The sequence below is a fragment of the Petromyzon marinus genome, chromosome 58, assembly GCF_048934315.1.
Source record: "Petromyzon marinus isolate PM22_M1 ecotype Great Lakes invasive population chromosome 58, UKy_Petmar_22M1.pri1.0, whole genome shotgun sequence".
In the NCBI taxonomy this organism is placed as follows: domain Eukaryota; kingdom Metazoa; phylum Chordata; class Hyperoartia; order Petromyzontiformes; family Petromyzontidae; genus Petromyzon; species Petromyzon marinus.
In genome coordinates, this window is record NC_133724.1 from 9667535 (window position 1) to 9682563 (window position 15029).

The 15029-nt window shown below is 38.9% G+C and overlaps 4 non-coding genes across 4 annotated transcripts; all 4 read right to left on the reverse strand.

Moving 5' to 3' along the window:
* Window positions 1–7499: 7499 nt before the first annotated feature.
* On the reverse strand, window positions 7500–7571 carry TRNAC-GCA (transfer RNA cysteine (anticodon GCA)). Its single transcript has one exon. It is a non-coding gene; the product is annotated as a tRNA-Cys (tRNA).
* A 1008-nt stretch (window positions 7572–8579) lies between these two features.
* Window positions 8580–8652, reverse strand: TRNAC-GCA (transfer RNA cysteine (anticodon GCA)). Its single transcript has one exon. It is a non-coding gene; the product is annotated as a tRNA-Cys (tRNA).
* A 3515-nt stretch (window positions 8653–12167) lies between these two features.
* Window positions 12168–12239, reverse strand: TRNAC-GCA (transfer RNA cysteine (anticodon GCA)). Its single transcript has one exon. It is a non-coding gene; the product is annotated as a tRNA-Cys (tRNA).
* Window positions 12240–13241: 1002 nt separating this feature from the next.
* On the reverse strand, window positions 13242–13313 carry TRNAC-GCA (transfer RNA cysteine (anticodon GCA)). Its single transcript has one exon. It is a non-coding gene; the product is annotated as a tRNA-Cys (tRNA).
* Window positions 13314–15029: the final 1716 nt, after the last annotated feature.

Here is a 15029-nt window from a genome sequence, read left to right on the forward strand (position 1 = left end):
GGAACCAGATCACGGATTTTATGTAATGTGTTGAAACGGACCTGGATCTTGTGTTTATTCAAGATTTTGGAGATCTTTTTTGTGATCCCAGCAATGTAGGGTAAAGTGATGGTTTTGAAAGGCTCCTCAAGAGGGTTCTTCTTCATGGTTTGAGTGATAGCTTTGCGGATTGTATAGTCGGAGTAACCATTAGCCCTAAGAGCTTGGTGTACGTGCTTGAGTTCACTGTTTATGTGTTCCTGGTCGGATATGCATTGGGCTCTATGATACAGAGTCTTGATGAGAGAATTCTTCTGTGATGGATGGTGGTGGGAATCCGGTTTCAGATAAGCATCCGTATGGGTAGCTTTCCTGTAGACAGAGTGGCTCATTGAACCATCAGGTCTCTTTTTAATTAGGACATCCAAAAAAGGTATCTTGCCATCTATTTCGACTTCCATGGTAAATCTGATGGCTGGGTGTATGGAATTGATGTGGTCGAAGAATTGGTCTAGAGCAGGCCGGCCATGTGGCCAGATGACAAAAGTGTCATCCACGTACCTCTTCCATAAGGTTGGGCGCAGAGTGGCAGTCTGGATGGCGTCAGTCTCAAATTTCTCCATGAAAATGTTAGCTATAACTGGAGAAAGGGGGGAGCCCATTGGGGTGCCCTCAGTTTGTTTGTAGAAAGTTCCATTCCAAGTGAAGTATGTATTGGTTAAACAGTGTCTCACCAGGGGGGGTACCTCAGTGTTTAGTCCTTGATGAACCAAGTCTTCAATGATTGCAATGGTGTCAGGTACAGGAACCTTGGTGAATAAGGAAACTACATCAAAACTGACAAGCAGGTCGTCTGGGGACAGGGAAATACCCTTGATTGTTGATACCAGGTGAGTAGAATTTTGTACCGCAGAGGTGGTCTTTCCAGTGAAAGGACGCAGGATTTCAGACAAAAAACGAGCTAGTTTGTAGGTGGGGGAGCTGATAGTAGAGACTATGGGACGAAGAGGTGTATCTACTTTATGTATTTTTGGTAAGCCGTATAATCTTGGTGGCCTGGCAGCAGAAGGTTTCAACGAAAACTGTTTAGATTGATCAATTAATGCGGTTGAATCAGAAATTATTTTGTTGGTTTGTGTGACGAGGCTGTTGGTGGGATCTCTTTTTATTTTTGTATAACTACCATCGTCGAGTAATTATTTAATTTTGTTGTTGTATTCTATTTTATCCATGATGACAGTAGCATTGCCTTTGTCAGCTGAGAGAACTACAATATCATTCCTCTTTTTTAATTTATATAATTCAAAATGCTCATCTTTGCTGAGGTTGCTAGCTGGCATCTTAGCGTTTTTGAGGGTTGCAGCGATTTCAGATCTTGCTACGTCTGCAGCGATGTGACCCAGGCCCCTGAGAGCAACGTCTACTTGGGCAATTATATCATTAACTGGTATGTGTTTAGGTGTGACTGCAAAGTTTAGACCTTTAGCTAAAACGGATTTCAGACAATCGGAAATAGAACTGTTACTGCGATTAATTACGACTTTATTAACGTCTAACTTTTTGGTGTGTGGGTCCGGTCTTTTGTTGAAGAGGAGGTTAAATTTGGAAATCAGGTTTTCCTTACATTTGGTCGACATAGTAGCAGCTGAAGAGGCAGTCATATTGTCTACATGTTCCCAATCCGATGTGGACATTATTGCCGTCAATGATAAGTGTGATTTGTGGAGTGTCTTGTCTAACTAATCTAGTTCTGTGCGTATAAGTCTGATTTTTTTCTAAGATAAGAGCTAAGCTAGTTTTGAAAAGAATTCGTTTCGCATTAGAAGAAGTTACAGCAGCAGAGGTGAGTGTAAATGCGATTGGTATTACCCCAGAGTCGCGGCATCTCTTCAGGAAGGTGAGAGACTCGATCAGCTGAGCTTTCTTATCCCGGAGTTTGTTGAAGGATCTTAAAGTTATGTGAAAACCCTCCAAATAGAGGCGATTAAATTTTGATTTCAAGCTTTCGTGACTGCAGTAATTCATATTCTTAGTTTTTTCGGTAAAGTCACGTTGAAGAGAAACAACAAAATAACAAAATATATATAAAACAATAAAAAATTCTCACGACGTTTCGACCATAACTCAAACGGTCATCATCAGGTGTGTTGGTTTGCATAAATTTATTTTAAAAAACGGCACATTTATTTATTTATAAAAAACGTTGGCGTCACGCGCAGCGATTGGCAGTTTGCCCAGGACTAGTCCATCTATTTTTTGAAAAGAGGAGGGGGGAGACGAATTTTTTTATAATGTATGCTGTCTGAAAGCCACTGTAAGCGTGAACAATCAATCAAGAACTGAAATGATTTATCAAATCTTTCCAATGATTGCTAAGATAGAATCCATCTTCTCGGTTGAAATTGTCTCTGTGATTGTATATGTGGATAGCCTCATGAACGAATCTCTCATGGAAGCCAGATGGCTTACAAAGAACCTCCGTCTTGGAAAAGTCAATGGCATGTGAGCCTACTGAATTAGAACAATGATCTGCTACGGCCGAGGTGTTGGTCCTACCATGTTTAAGGTATGCTTTATGTTCATGAATGCGGTCCGAGACATGGCGTTTGGTTTCTCCAATGTAACTACTACCACAGAGGCAACTTAGTTTGTAGACACCAGGGTATTGTATGTCCGGAATCACATCTTTTACAGACGGAACCAGATCACGGATTTTATGTAATGTGTTGAAACGGACCTGGATCTTGTGTTTATTCAAGATTTTGGAGATCTTTTTTGTGATCCCAGCAATGTAGGGTAAAGTGATGGTTTTGAAAGGCTCCTCAAGAGGGTTCTTCTTCATGGTTTGAGTGATAGCTTTGCGGATTGTATAGTCGGAGTAACCATTAGCCCTAAGAGCTTGGTGTACGTGCTTGAGTTCACTGTTTATGTGTTCCTGGTCGGATATGCATTGGGCTCTATGATACAGAGTCTTGATGAGAGAATTCTTCTGTGATGGATGGTGGTGGGAATCCGGTTTCAGATAAGCATCCGTATGGATAGCTTTCCTGTAGACAGAGTGGCTCATTGAACCATCAGGTCTCTTTTTAATTAGGACATCCAAAAAAGGTATCTTGCCATCTATTTCGACTTCCATGGTAAATCTGATGGCTGGGTGTATGGAATTGATGTGGTCGAAGAATTGGTCTAGAGCAGGCCGGCCATGTGGCCAGATGACAAAAGTGTCATCCACGTACCTCTTCCATAAGGTTGGGCGCAGAGTGGCAGTCTGGATGGCGTCAGTCTCAAATTTCTCCATGAAAATGTTAGCTATAACTGGAGAAAGGGGGGAGCCCATTGGGGTGCCCTCAGTTTGTTTGTAGAAAGTTCCATTCCAAGTGAAGTATGTATTGGTTAAACAGTGTCTCACCAGGGGGGGTACCTCAGTGTTTAGTCCTTGATGAACCAAGTCTTCAATGATTGCAATGGTGTCAGGTACAGGAACCTTGGTGAATAAGGAAACTACATCAAAACTGACAAGCAGGTCGTCTGGGGACAGGGAAATACCCTTGATTGTTGATACCAGGTGAGTAGAATTTTGTACCGCAGAGGTGGTCTTTCCAGTGAAAGGACGCAGGATTTTAGACAAAAAACGAGCTAGTTTGTAGGTGGGGGAGCTGATAGTAGAGACTATGGGACGAAGAGGTGTATCTACTTTATGTATTTTTGGTAAGCCGTATAATCTTGGTGGCCTGGCAGCAGAAGGTTTCAACGAAAACTTTTAGATTGATCAATTAATGCGGTTGAATTAGAAATTATTTTGTTGGTTTGTGTGACGAGGCTGTTGGTGGGATCTCTTTTTATTTTTGTATAACTACCATCGTCGAGTAATTATTTAATTTTGTTGTTGTATTCTATTTTATCCATGATGACAGTAGCATTGCCTTTGTCAGCTGAGAGAACTACAATATCATTCCTCTTTTTTAATTTATATAATTCAAAACGCTCATCTTTGCTGAGGTTGCTAGCTGGCATCTTAGCGTTTTTGAGGGTTGCAGCGATTTCAGATCTTGCTACGTTTGCAGCGATGTGACCCAGGCCCCTGAGAGCAACGTCTACTTGGGCAATTATATCATTAACTGGTATGTGTTTAGGTGTGACTGCAAAGTTTAGACCTTTAGCTAAAACGGATTTCAGACCATCGGAAATAGAACTGTTACTGCGATTAATTACGACTTTATTAACGTCTAACTTTTTGGTGTGTGGGTCCGGTCTTTTGTTGAAGAGGAGGTTAAATTTGTAAATCAGGTTTTCCTTACATTTGGTCGACATAGTAGCAGCTGAAGAGGCAGTCATATTGTCTACATGTTCCCAATCCGATGTGGACATTATTGCCGTCAATTATAAGTGTGATTTGTAGAGTGTCTTGTCTAACTGATCTAGTTCTGTGCGTATAAGTCTGATTTTTTCTGAGATAAGAGCTAAGCTAGTTTTGAAAAGAATTCGTTTCGCATTAGAAGAAGTTACAGCAGCAGAGGTGAGTGTAAATGCGATTGGTATTACCCCAGAGTCGCGGGATCTCTTCAGGAAGGTGAGAGACTCGATCAGCTGAGCTTTCTTATCCCGGAGTTTGTTGAAGGATCTTAAAGTTACGTGAAAAAACTAAGAATATGAATTACTGCAGTCACGAAAGCTTTAAATCAAAATTTAATCGCCTCTACGGGGAGGGTTTTCACATAACTTTAAGATCCTTCAACAAACTCCGGGATAAGAAAGCTCAGCTGATCCAGTCTCTCACCTTCCTGAAGAGATGCCGCGACTCTGGGGTAATACCAATCGCATTTACACTCACCTCTGCTGCTGTAACTTCTTCTAATGCGAAACGAATTCTTTTCAAAACTAGCTTAGCTCTTATCTCAGAAAAAATCAGACTTATACGCACAGAACTAGATCAGTTAGACAAGACACTCTACAAATCACACTTATCATTGACGGCAATAATGTCCACATCGGATTGGGAACATGTAGACAATATGACTGCCTCTTCAGCTGCTACTATGTCGACCAAATGTAAGGAAAACCTGATTTCCAAATTTAACCTCCTCTTCAACAAAAGACCGGACCCACACACCAAAAAGTTAGACGTTAATAAAGTCGTAATTAATCGCAGTAACAGTTCTATTTCCGATTGTCTGAAATCCGTTTTAGCTAAAGGTCTAAACTTTGCAGTCACACCTAAACACATACCAGTTAATGATATAATTGCCCAAGTAGACGTTGCTCTCAGGGGCCTGGGTCACATCGCTGCAGACGTAGCAAGATCTGAAATCGCTGCAACCCTCAAAAACGCTAAGATGCCAGCTAGCAACCTCAGCAAAGATGAGCGTTTTGAATTATATAAATTAAAAAAGAGGAATGATATTGTAGTTCTCTCAGCTGACAAAGGCAATGCTACTGTCATCATGGATAAAATAGAATACAACAACAAAATTAAATAATTACTCGACGATGGTAGTTATACAAAAATAAAAAGAGATCCCACCAACAGCCTCGTCACACAAACCAACAAAATAATTTCTGATTCAACCGCATTAATTGATCAATCTAAACAGTTTTCGTTGAAACCTTCTGCTGCCAGGCCACCAAGATTATACGGCTTACCAAAAATACATAAAGTAGATACACCTCTTCGTCCCATAGTCTCTACTATCAGCTCCCCCACCTACAAACTAGCTCGTTTTTTGTCTGAAATCCTGCGTCCTTTCACTGGAAAGACCACCTCTGCGGTACAAAATTCTACTCACCTGGTATCAACAATCAAGGGTATTTCCCTGTCCCCAGACGACCTGCTTGTCAGTTTTGATGTAGTTTCCTTATTCACCAAGGTTCCTGTAGCTGACACCATTGCAATAATTGAAGACTTGGTTCATCAAGGACTAAACACTGAGGTACCCCCACTGGTGAGACACTGTTTAACCAATACATACTTCACTTGGAATGGAACTTTCTACAAACAAACTGAGGCCACCCCCATGGGCTCCCCCCTTTCTCCAGTTATAGCTAACATTTTCATGGAGAAATTTGAGACTGACGCCATCCAGACTGCCACTCTGCGCCCAACCTTATGGAAGAGGTACGTGGATGACACTTTTGTCATCTGGCCACATTGCCGGCCTGCTCTAGACCAATTCTTCGACCACATCAATTCCATACACCCAGCCATCAGATTTACCATGGAAGTCGAAATAGATGGCAAGATACCTTTTTTGGATGTCCTAATTAAAAAGAGACCTGATGGTTCAATGAGCCACTCTGTCTACAGGAAAGCTACCCATACGGATGCTTATCTGAAACCGAATTCCCAATACCATCCATCACAGAAGAATTCTCTCATCAAGACTCTGTATCATAGAGCCCAATGCATATCCGACCAGGAACACATAAACAGTGAACTCAAGCACGTACACCAAGCTCTTAGGGCTAATGGTTACTCCGACTATACAATCCGCAAAGCTATCACTCAAACCATGAAGAAGAACCCTCTTGAGGAGCCTTTCAAAACCATCACTTTACCCTACATTGCTGGGATCACAAAAAAGATCTCCAAAATCTTGAATAAACACAAGATCCAGGTCCGTTTCAACACATTACATAAAATCCGTGATCTGGTTCCGTCTGTAAAAGATGTAATTCCGGACATACAATACCCTGGTGTCTACAAACTAAGTTGCCTCTGTGGTAGTAGTTACATTGGAGAAACCAAACGCCATGTCTCGGACCGCATTCGTGAACATAAAGCAGACCTTAAACACGGTAGGACCAACACCTCGGCCGTAGCAGATCATTGTTCTAATTCAGTAGGCTCACATGCCATTGACTTTTCCAAGACGGAGGTTCTTTGTAAGCCATCTGGCTTCCATGAGAGATTCGTTCATGAGGCTATCCACATATACAAGCACAGAGACAATTTCAACCGAGAAGATGGATTCTATCTTAGCAATCATTGGAAAGATTTGATAAATCATTTCAGTTCTTGATTGATTGTTCACGCTTACAGTGGCTTTCAGACAGCATACATTATAAAAAATTTCGTCTCCCCCCTCCTCTTTTCAAAAAATAGATGGACTAGTCCTGGGCAAACTGCCAATCGCTGCACGTGACGCCAACGTTTTTATAAATAAATAAATGTGCCGTTATTAAAATAAATTTATGCAAACCAACACACCTGATGATGACCGTTTGAGTTATGGTCGAAACGTCGTGAGAATTTTTTATTTTTTTATTGTTTTATATATATTTTGTTATTTTGTTGTTTCTCTTCAACGTGACTTTACCGAAAAAACTAAGAATATGAATTACTGCAGTCACGAAAGCTTTAAATCAGAACGTAAACACAATTATGGTAGCTATAAACAAAACTTCTCGCATCATAACTTAAATGGTAAGTTAAAGAGGTGCGATTTTTTTTTCAACTGATTCTTCTATGCATGTCTCTGCCCTCCAGCAGAGGTCCTGTCAATGACAAAATTCACTCGCAAAAAAGGGGGCGCTTGGATTTGAATCAAGGACCTCTTGATCTGCAGTCAAATGCTCTACCACTGAGCTACACCCCCACGGAATACTACGCATTTTGACGCAATCTTGAATCTATTTTTTAGCTCATTTTCACTGAAAATAAATTCTCGACGTCGCCAGTCCACAACCACCATGAACAAGTATTTTAGAGGATATAATTGGACCTCAGTCACATTATTTTATGTGATTTTCAGAATGGCATTCATTACATCAACATTTGGGAAAGTGAAATGTATATTAATACAAGTTGCAAAGTATTGTGTATGTAAGTCATATGCTCAGGAAAAGTCTTCACTTGACTTAAAAAGTGCAGAAATATTATTTATATCTCAAAGAAAGTAAAGACATTCATTGGTAGTTTCTTACAAAAACACTTCTATAGTGATGAAGGGAATTCAAAGCAAAAATATACGATGCATTGTTTAACGTGGAGCGATTTCAAACTGCTATCCTCGTGCATGTCTTTGCACTATATAAATGGTTCTGCCAAAGATACATTTCCTAAAAAAGACAAAGGGGACAGTTGGATTCGAACCAAGGACCTGGATAATCTTCAGTCAATCGCTCTACCTTAGACCAACACCCCCATAGCACACCCCAATTGTGATGCGCACTTGAAGCTCACATTTTGAGCACATTTTCGCAAAATCACACTCTCGACTTCACCGTTACACAACCAAATTTGAACAAGGCTTTTTGTGAATATCATTCGGCCTCAGTTCCATCATCTAATATGATTTTCAGAATGCGATTCAAAACATCATATTTGGAGAAAGTCATATTCATTTGTAAGATAAGTTAAACAGTTTTGTGTGTTAAGTGCAATTGTTTGGACAAGTCTCTGCGTTACATGAATAAGAGTGAACATTTTTTACTAAAAGTCCAAACGAACGTAAAGACGATTATGGGAGCTATAAACAAAACTTCTCGCATAATAACGTAAATAGTAAGTAAAAGAGGTGCGATTTTTTTTCAACTGATTCTTCTATGCATGTCTTTGCACTCCAGCAGAGATCCTGCCAATGACAAAATTCACTAATCAAAAAAGGGGGCGCTTGGATTTGAACCAAGGACCTCTATGATCTGCAGTCAAATGCTCTACCACTGAGCTACACCCCCACGGAACACTTCGCATTTTGACGGAATCTTTAATCTATTTTTTAGTTCATTTTCCCTGCATATAAATTCTCGACGTCGCCAGTCCACAACCACCATGAACAAGTATTTTAGAGGATATAATTGGACCTCAGTCACATTATTTTATGTGATTTTCAGAATGGCATTCATTACACCAACGTTTGGGAAAGTGAAATGTATATTTTTACAAGTTGCAAAGTATTGTGTATGTAAGTCAGATGCTCAGGAAAAGTCTTCACTTGACTTAAAAAGTGCAGAAATATTATTTATATCTCAAAGAAAGTAAAGACATTCATTGGTATTTTCTTACAAAAACACTTCTCTAGTGATGAAGGGAATGCAAAGCAAAAATAATAGATGCATTAATAACGTATTAAAGCTTTTGTGACTGCATAAAATTACTCATTGTTTTTTTCGGTAAAGTCACGTATTTAGAAATACAGTAAAATTATGTTAAAACAAAAAACAATCACGACGTTTCGATCACAACGCAAGCGATCTTCATCAGGTGTCAAGAACAAATCACGGAGGTAAATACAACAAAAAGATATGAGACGAAAATTCAACAAACCTGAAAAAACATTACGTGAAGCACATCCAGTCAGGCCAACAACACAGTTAGACACTACCTGGCAGACCACGAATTTCAGAAGAGTGTTAAATTTCGTGTCAACCTTTGGATTGCACATACCAGCATAGATAGAATGAAAAATACGAGGTACACAGTCAGTAGAAATACATATACAAGTCCACCATGAGGTTAGGAGGGAGGAAAGACGGACAAGGAGGCAGAGAGAGGGGGGGGGGGCGGAGGGATGAACAGAAGCTTAAATAGGAAATACGGTTGGAGGGGGGAGGGGCCAGAGCGAGAGCGGCAGCTCAAACAAGCACATCTTAGACATACAAAACGGCAGCTCAAAAAAGGGCACATCTTACACTTAATTACAACGGTAATCTCCCCATAGAAGTGTGATAATAAAGTATGAAAGCTTTCGTGACTGAAACGTCGTGATTGTTTTTTTTGTTTTAATATAATTTTATTGTATTTCTACATACGTGACTTTACTGAAAAAAACAATGAGTAATTTTATGCAGTCACGAAAGCTTTAATACTTTATTATCACACTTCTACGGGGAAGTTACCATTGTAATTATGTGTAAGATGTGCCGTTTTTTAAGCTGCCGTTTTGTATTTACAAGAGCTGGTCATTTTTTGAGCTGCCGTTTTGTATTTACAAGAGGTGGTCCTTTTTTGAGCTGCCGTTTTGTATGTGTAAGATGTTGCTTGTTTGAGCTGCCGCTCTCGCTCTGGCCCCTCCCCCCCCCTCCAACCGTATTTCCTATTTAAGCTTCTGTTCATCCCTCCGATCTCCCCCCCCCCCCCTCTCTCTCTGCCTCCCTGTTCGTCTTTCCTCCCTCATTACCTCTAGGTGGACTTATATATGCATTTCTACTGACCGTGTACCTCGTATTTTTCATTCTATCTATGCTGGTACGTGGATTCCAAAGGTTGAACACGAAATTTAACAATCTTCTGAAATTCGTGGTCCGCCAGGAAGTGTCTAACTGTGTTGTTGGCCTCACTGGATATGCTTCAGATAATGTTTTTTCAGGTTTGTTGAATTCTCGTCTCTCATCTTTTTGTTGTATTTACCTCCGTGATTTGTTCTTGACACCTGAAGAAGATCGCTTGCGTTGTGATCGAAACGTCGTGATTGTTTTTTGTTTTAATATAATTTTTATGTATTTCTACATACGTGACTTTACCGAAAAAAACAATGGGTAATACGATGCATTCTTTAACGAGGAGCGATTTCAAACTGATATCCTCGTGAATGTCTTTGCACTATTTAAATGGTTCTGTCAAAGATACATTTTCCAAAAAGACAAAGGAGCAGTTGGATTTGAACCAAGGACATCAATAATCTGCAGTCAAACGCCCTCCCTTAGAGCGACACCTCCATAGCATATCCCTAATTGTGACGCGCACTTGAAGCTCACATTTTGAGCACATTTTCACAAAATCAAATTCTCGACTTCACCATTACACAACCAAAATGAACAAGGCATTGTGAGAATATCATTCGGTCTCAGTCCCATTATTGAATATGAAATTCAAAATGGGATTCAAAACATCATATTTGGGGAAAGTTATATTCTTTTGTAAGATAAGTTAAACAGATTTGTGTGGTAGGTGTTAATGTTTGGTCAAGTCGTCGCTTGACATAAATAAACGTGCAGATTTTTTTAATTAAAAGTCCCAAAGAAGCTCAAGGCAATTATGGGAGCTTCAAAATATTCTCGCACCATGAAGTAAATGTAAAGTAAAAGAGGTGCGAGTTTTTCCAACTGATTCTTCTATGCATGTCTTTGCACTCCAGCAGAGGTCCTGCCAATGACACAATTCACTCACAAAAAAGGGAATGCTTGGATTTGAATAAAGGACCTCTTGATCTGCAGTCAAATGCTCTACGTCTGAGCTACACCCCCACGGTATACTGCACATTTTGACGCAATCTTGAGTCTATTTTTAAAGCTTATTTTCCATGCAAACAAATTCTCGACTTCGCCAGTCCACAGCCACCATGAACAAGTATTTTAGTTGATATAATTGGACCTCAGTCACATTATTTTATGTGATTTTCAGAATGGCATTCATTACATCAAAATTTGGAAAAGTGAAATGTATTTTTAAACAAGTTTCAGAGTCTTGTGTATGAAAGGAAAAGTCTTCACTAGACTAAAAAAATTCGTAAAAATCATATTTTTTTATCTCAAAGAAAGTAAAGACATTCATTGGTTTTTTATTACAAAAACACTTCTCTAGTGATGAAGGGAATGCAAAGTAAAAATATGCGACGTATTCTTTAAAGTGGAGCGATTTCAAACTGATATCCTTGTGCATCTCATTGCACTATATAAATGGTTCTGCCAAAGATACATTTCCTAAAAAAGACAAAGGGACCAGTTGGATTTGAAACAAGGACCTCGATAATCTACAGTCGATCACTCTCCCTTAGAGCAACACCCCCATTGCATATCCCCAATTTTGAGGCCCACTTGAGGCTCACATTTTGAGCACCTTTTCGTAAAATCAAACTCTCGACTTCACCATTACACAACTAAATTGAACAAGGCTTTGTGTGAATATCATTCGACCTCAGTCCCATCATCTAATATGATTTTCAGAATGGAATTCAAAACATCATATTTGGGGAAAGTGATTTTCATTTGTAAGATAAGTTAAAATGTTTTGTGTGTTAAGTGTAATTGTTTGGACAAGTCTCCGCGTTACATAAATAAGCGTGCAGATTTTTTCTAAAAGTTCAAAATAACCTAAAGACAATTATGGGAGCTATGAAAAAAAACTTCTCGCATCATAACGTAAATGTAAAGTAAAAGAGGTGCGATTTCTTTTCTTTTATCAACTAATTCTTCTATGCATGTCTTTGCACTCCAGCAGAGGTCCTGCCAATGACAAAATTCACTCACAAAAAAGGTGGCACTTGGATTTGAAGCAAGGACCTCTTGATCTGCAGTCAAATGCTCTTCCACTAAGCTACACCCCCACGGAATACTATGCATTTTGACGCAATCTTGAATCTATTTTTTAGCTCATTTTCCCTGAAAATAAATTCTCGACGTCGCCAGTCCACAACCACCATGAACAAGTATTTTAGAGGATATAATTGGACCTCAGTCACATTATTTTACGTAATTTTCAGAATGGCATTCAATACATCCATATTTGGGAAAGTGAAATGTATATTAATACAAGTTGCAGAGTCTTTTGTATGTAAGAAAAAGTCTTCACAAGACTAAAAAAACTCGGAAAAATCATATATTTTTTTATCTCAAAGAAAGTAAAGACATTCATTATTATTTTCTTACAAAAATACTTCTCTAGTGAAGAAGGAAATGCAAAGTAAAAATATACGACGTAATTCTTAAACGTGGAGCGATTTCAATCTGATATTGTCGTGCCTGTCTTTGCACCATATAAATGCTTCTGCCAAAGATACATTTCCCAAAAAAGACAAAGAGGGCAGTTGGATTTGAACCAAGGACCTGGATAATCTTCAGTCAATCACTCTCCCTTAGACCAACACCCCCATAGCATGTCCCCAATTGTGACGCCCACTTGAAGCTCACATTTTGAGCACATTTTCGCAAAATCAAACTCTCGACTTCACCATTACACAACCGAAATGAACAAGGCTTTTTGTGAATATCATTCGGCCTCAGTTCCATCATCTAATATGAATTTCAGACTGGGATTCAAAACATCACATGTGGGGCAAGTGATATTATTTATTAAGATAAGTTATTCAGTTTTGTGTGTTAAGTGTAATCGTTTGGACAAGTCTCCGCGTGATATAAATAAACGTACAGATTTTTTACTAAAAGTCCAAAAGAACCTAAAGACAATTATGGGAGCTTCAAAAAAACTTCTCGCATCATAACGTAAATGTAAAGTAAAAGAGCAGTAATTTTTTTTCAACTGATTCTTCTATGCATGTCTTTGCACTCCAGTAGAGATCCTGCCAATGACAAAATTCACTAATCAAAAAAGGGAGCGCTTGGCTTTGAACCAAGGACCTCTTGATCTGCAGTCAAAAGCTCTACCACTGTGCTACACCCCCACGGAATACTGCAAGTTTTGACGCAATTTTGAATCTATTTTAATCTCATTTTCTATGCAAACATATTATCGACTACAACAGTCCACAACCACCATGAACAAGTCTTAAAGAGGATATAATTCAATCTAAGTCACATTTTTTAATGTGATTTTCAGAAATGCATTCATTACATAACATTTGGGAAAGTGAAATGTATATTAATACAAGTTGCAAAGTATTGTGTATGTAAGTTGGATGCTACGGAAAAGTCTTCACTTGACTTGAAAAGTGCGGAAATATGTTTTTGTCTCAACGAAAGTAAAGACATTCTTGGGTGTTTTCTTTCAAAAATACTTCTCTAGTGATGAAGGGAATGCTAAGTAGAAATATACGACGTATTCTTAAAGGTGGAGCGATTTCTCTTTCGTCAAACTGATATCCTCGTGCATGTATTTGCACTATTTAAATGGTTCTTCCAAAGATACATTTCTCAAAAAAGACAAAAATGGCGGTTGGATTTTAACCAAGGACCTCTATGATCTACAGTCAAACGCTCTACCATAGAGCTACACCCCCATAGCATATCCCCAATTGCGACGTAAGATAAGCTAAACAGTTTTGTGTGTTAAGTGGAATCGTTTGGTCAAGTCTCCGTGTGACGTAAATAAGCGTGAAGATTTTTTTTAAATAAAAAATCGAAAAGAACCTAAAGACAATCATGGGAGCTTCAAAAAAACTTGTCGCATCATAACGTAAATGTAAAGTAAAAGAGGTGCAATTTCTTTTCTTTTTATAACTGATTCTTCTATGCATGTCTTTTCACTCCAGTAGAGGTCCTGCCAATGAAAAAATTCACTCCCAAAAAGGGGGCGCTTGGATTTGAACAAAGGACCTCTTGATCTGCAGTCAAATGTTCCATCCTGAGTAACACCCCCACGGAATACTGCACATTTTGACGCAATATTGAATCTTTTATTGAAGCTAATTTTCCATGCAAACAAATTCTCGACTTCACCAGTCCACAACCACCATGAAAAAGTATTTTATAGGATCTAATTGGACCTCAATCACATTATTTAATGTGAATTTCAGAATGGCATTCATTACATCAACATTTGGGAAAGTGAAATGTATATTAATACAAGTTGCAAAGTATTGTGTATGTAAGTTAGGTGGTGAGGAAACGTCTTCATTTGACTTAAAAAGTGCGGAAATATTATTTTTATCTCAAATAATGTAAAGACATGCATGGGTGTTTTCTTTCAAAAATACTTCTCTTGTGATGAAGGGAATGCAAAGTAGAAATATACGACCTTTTCTTAAAGGTCGAGCGATTTCTCTTTCGTCAAACTGATATCCTCGTGCATGTATCTGCACTATTTAAATGGTTCTGCCAAAGATAAAATTCCCAAAAAGGACAAAGGGGCAGTTGGATTTGAACCAAGGACCTCGATAATCTACAGTCAAACGCTCTCCCTTAGAGCGACACCCCCATGGCATGTACCAAACTTTGAAACGCTCTTGAAGCTCACATTTTGAGCACATTTTCCCCAAATCAATCTATCGACTTCACCATTACACAATCAAAATGAATAAGGCTTTGTGTCAATATCATTCGCACTCAGTCCCATTATCTAATATGATTTTCAGAATGGAATTCTGAACATCATATTTGGGGAAAGTGATATTCTTTTGTAAAATAAGTGAAACAGTTTTCTGTGTTAAGTGTAATAGTTC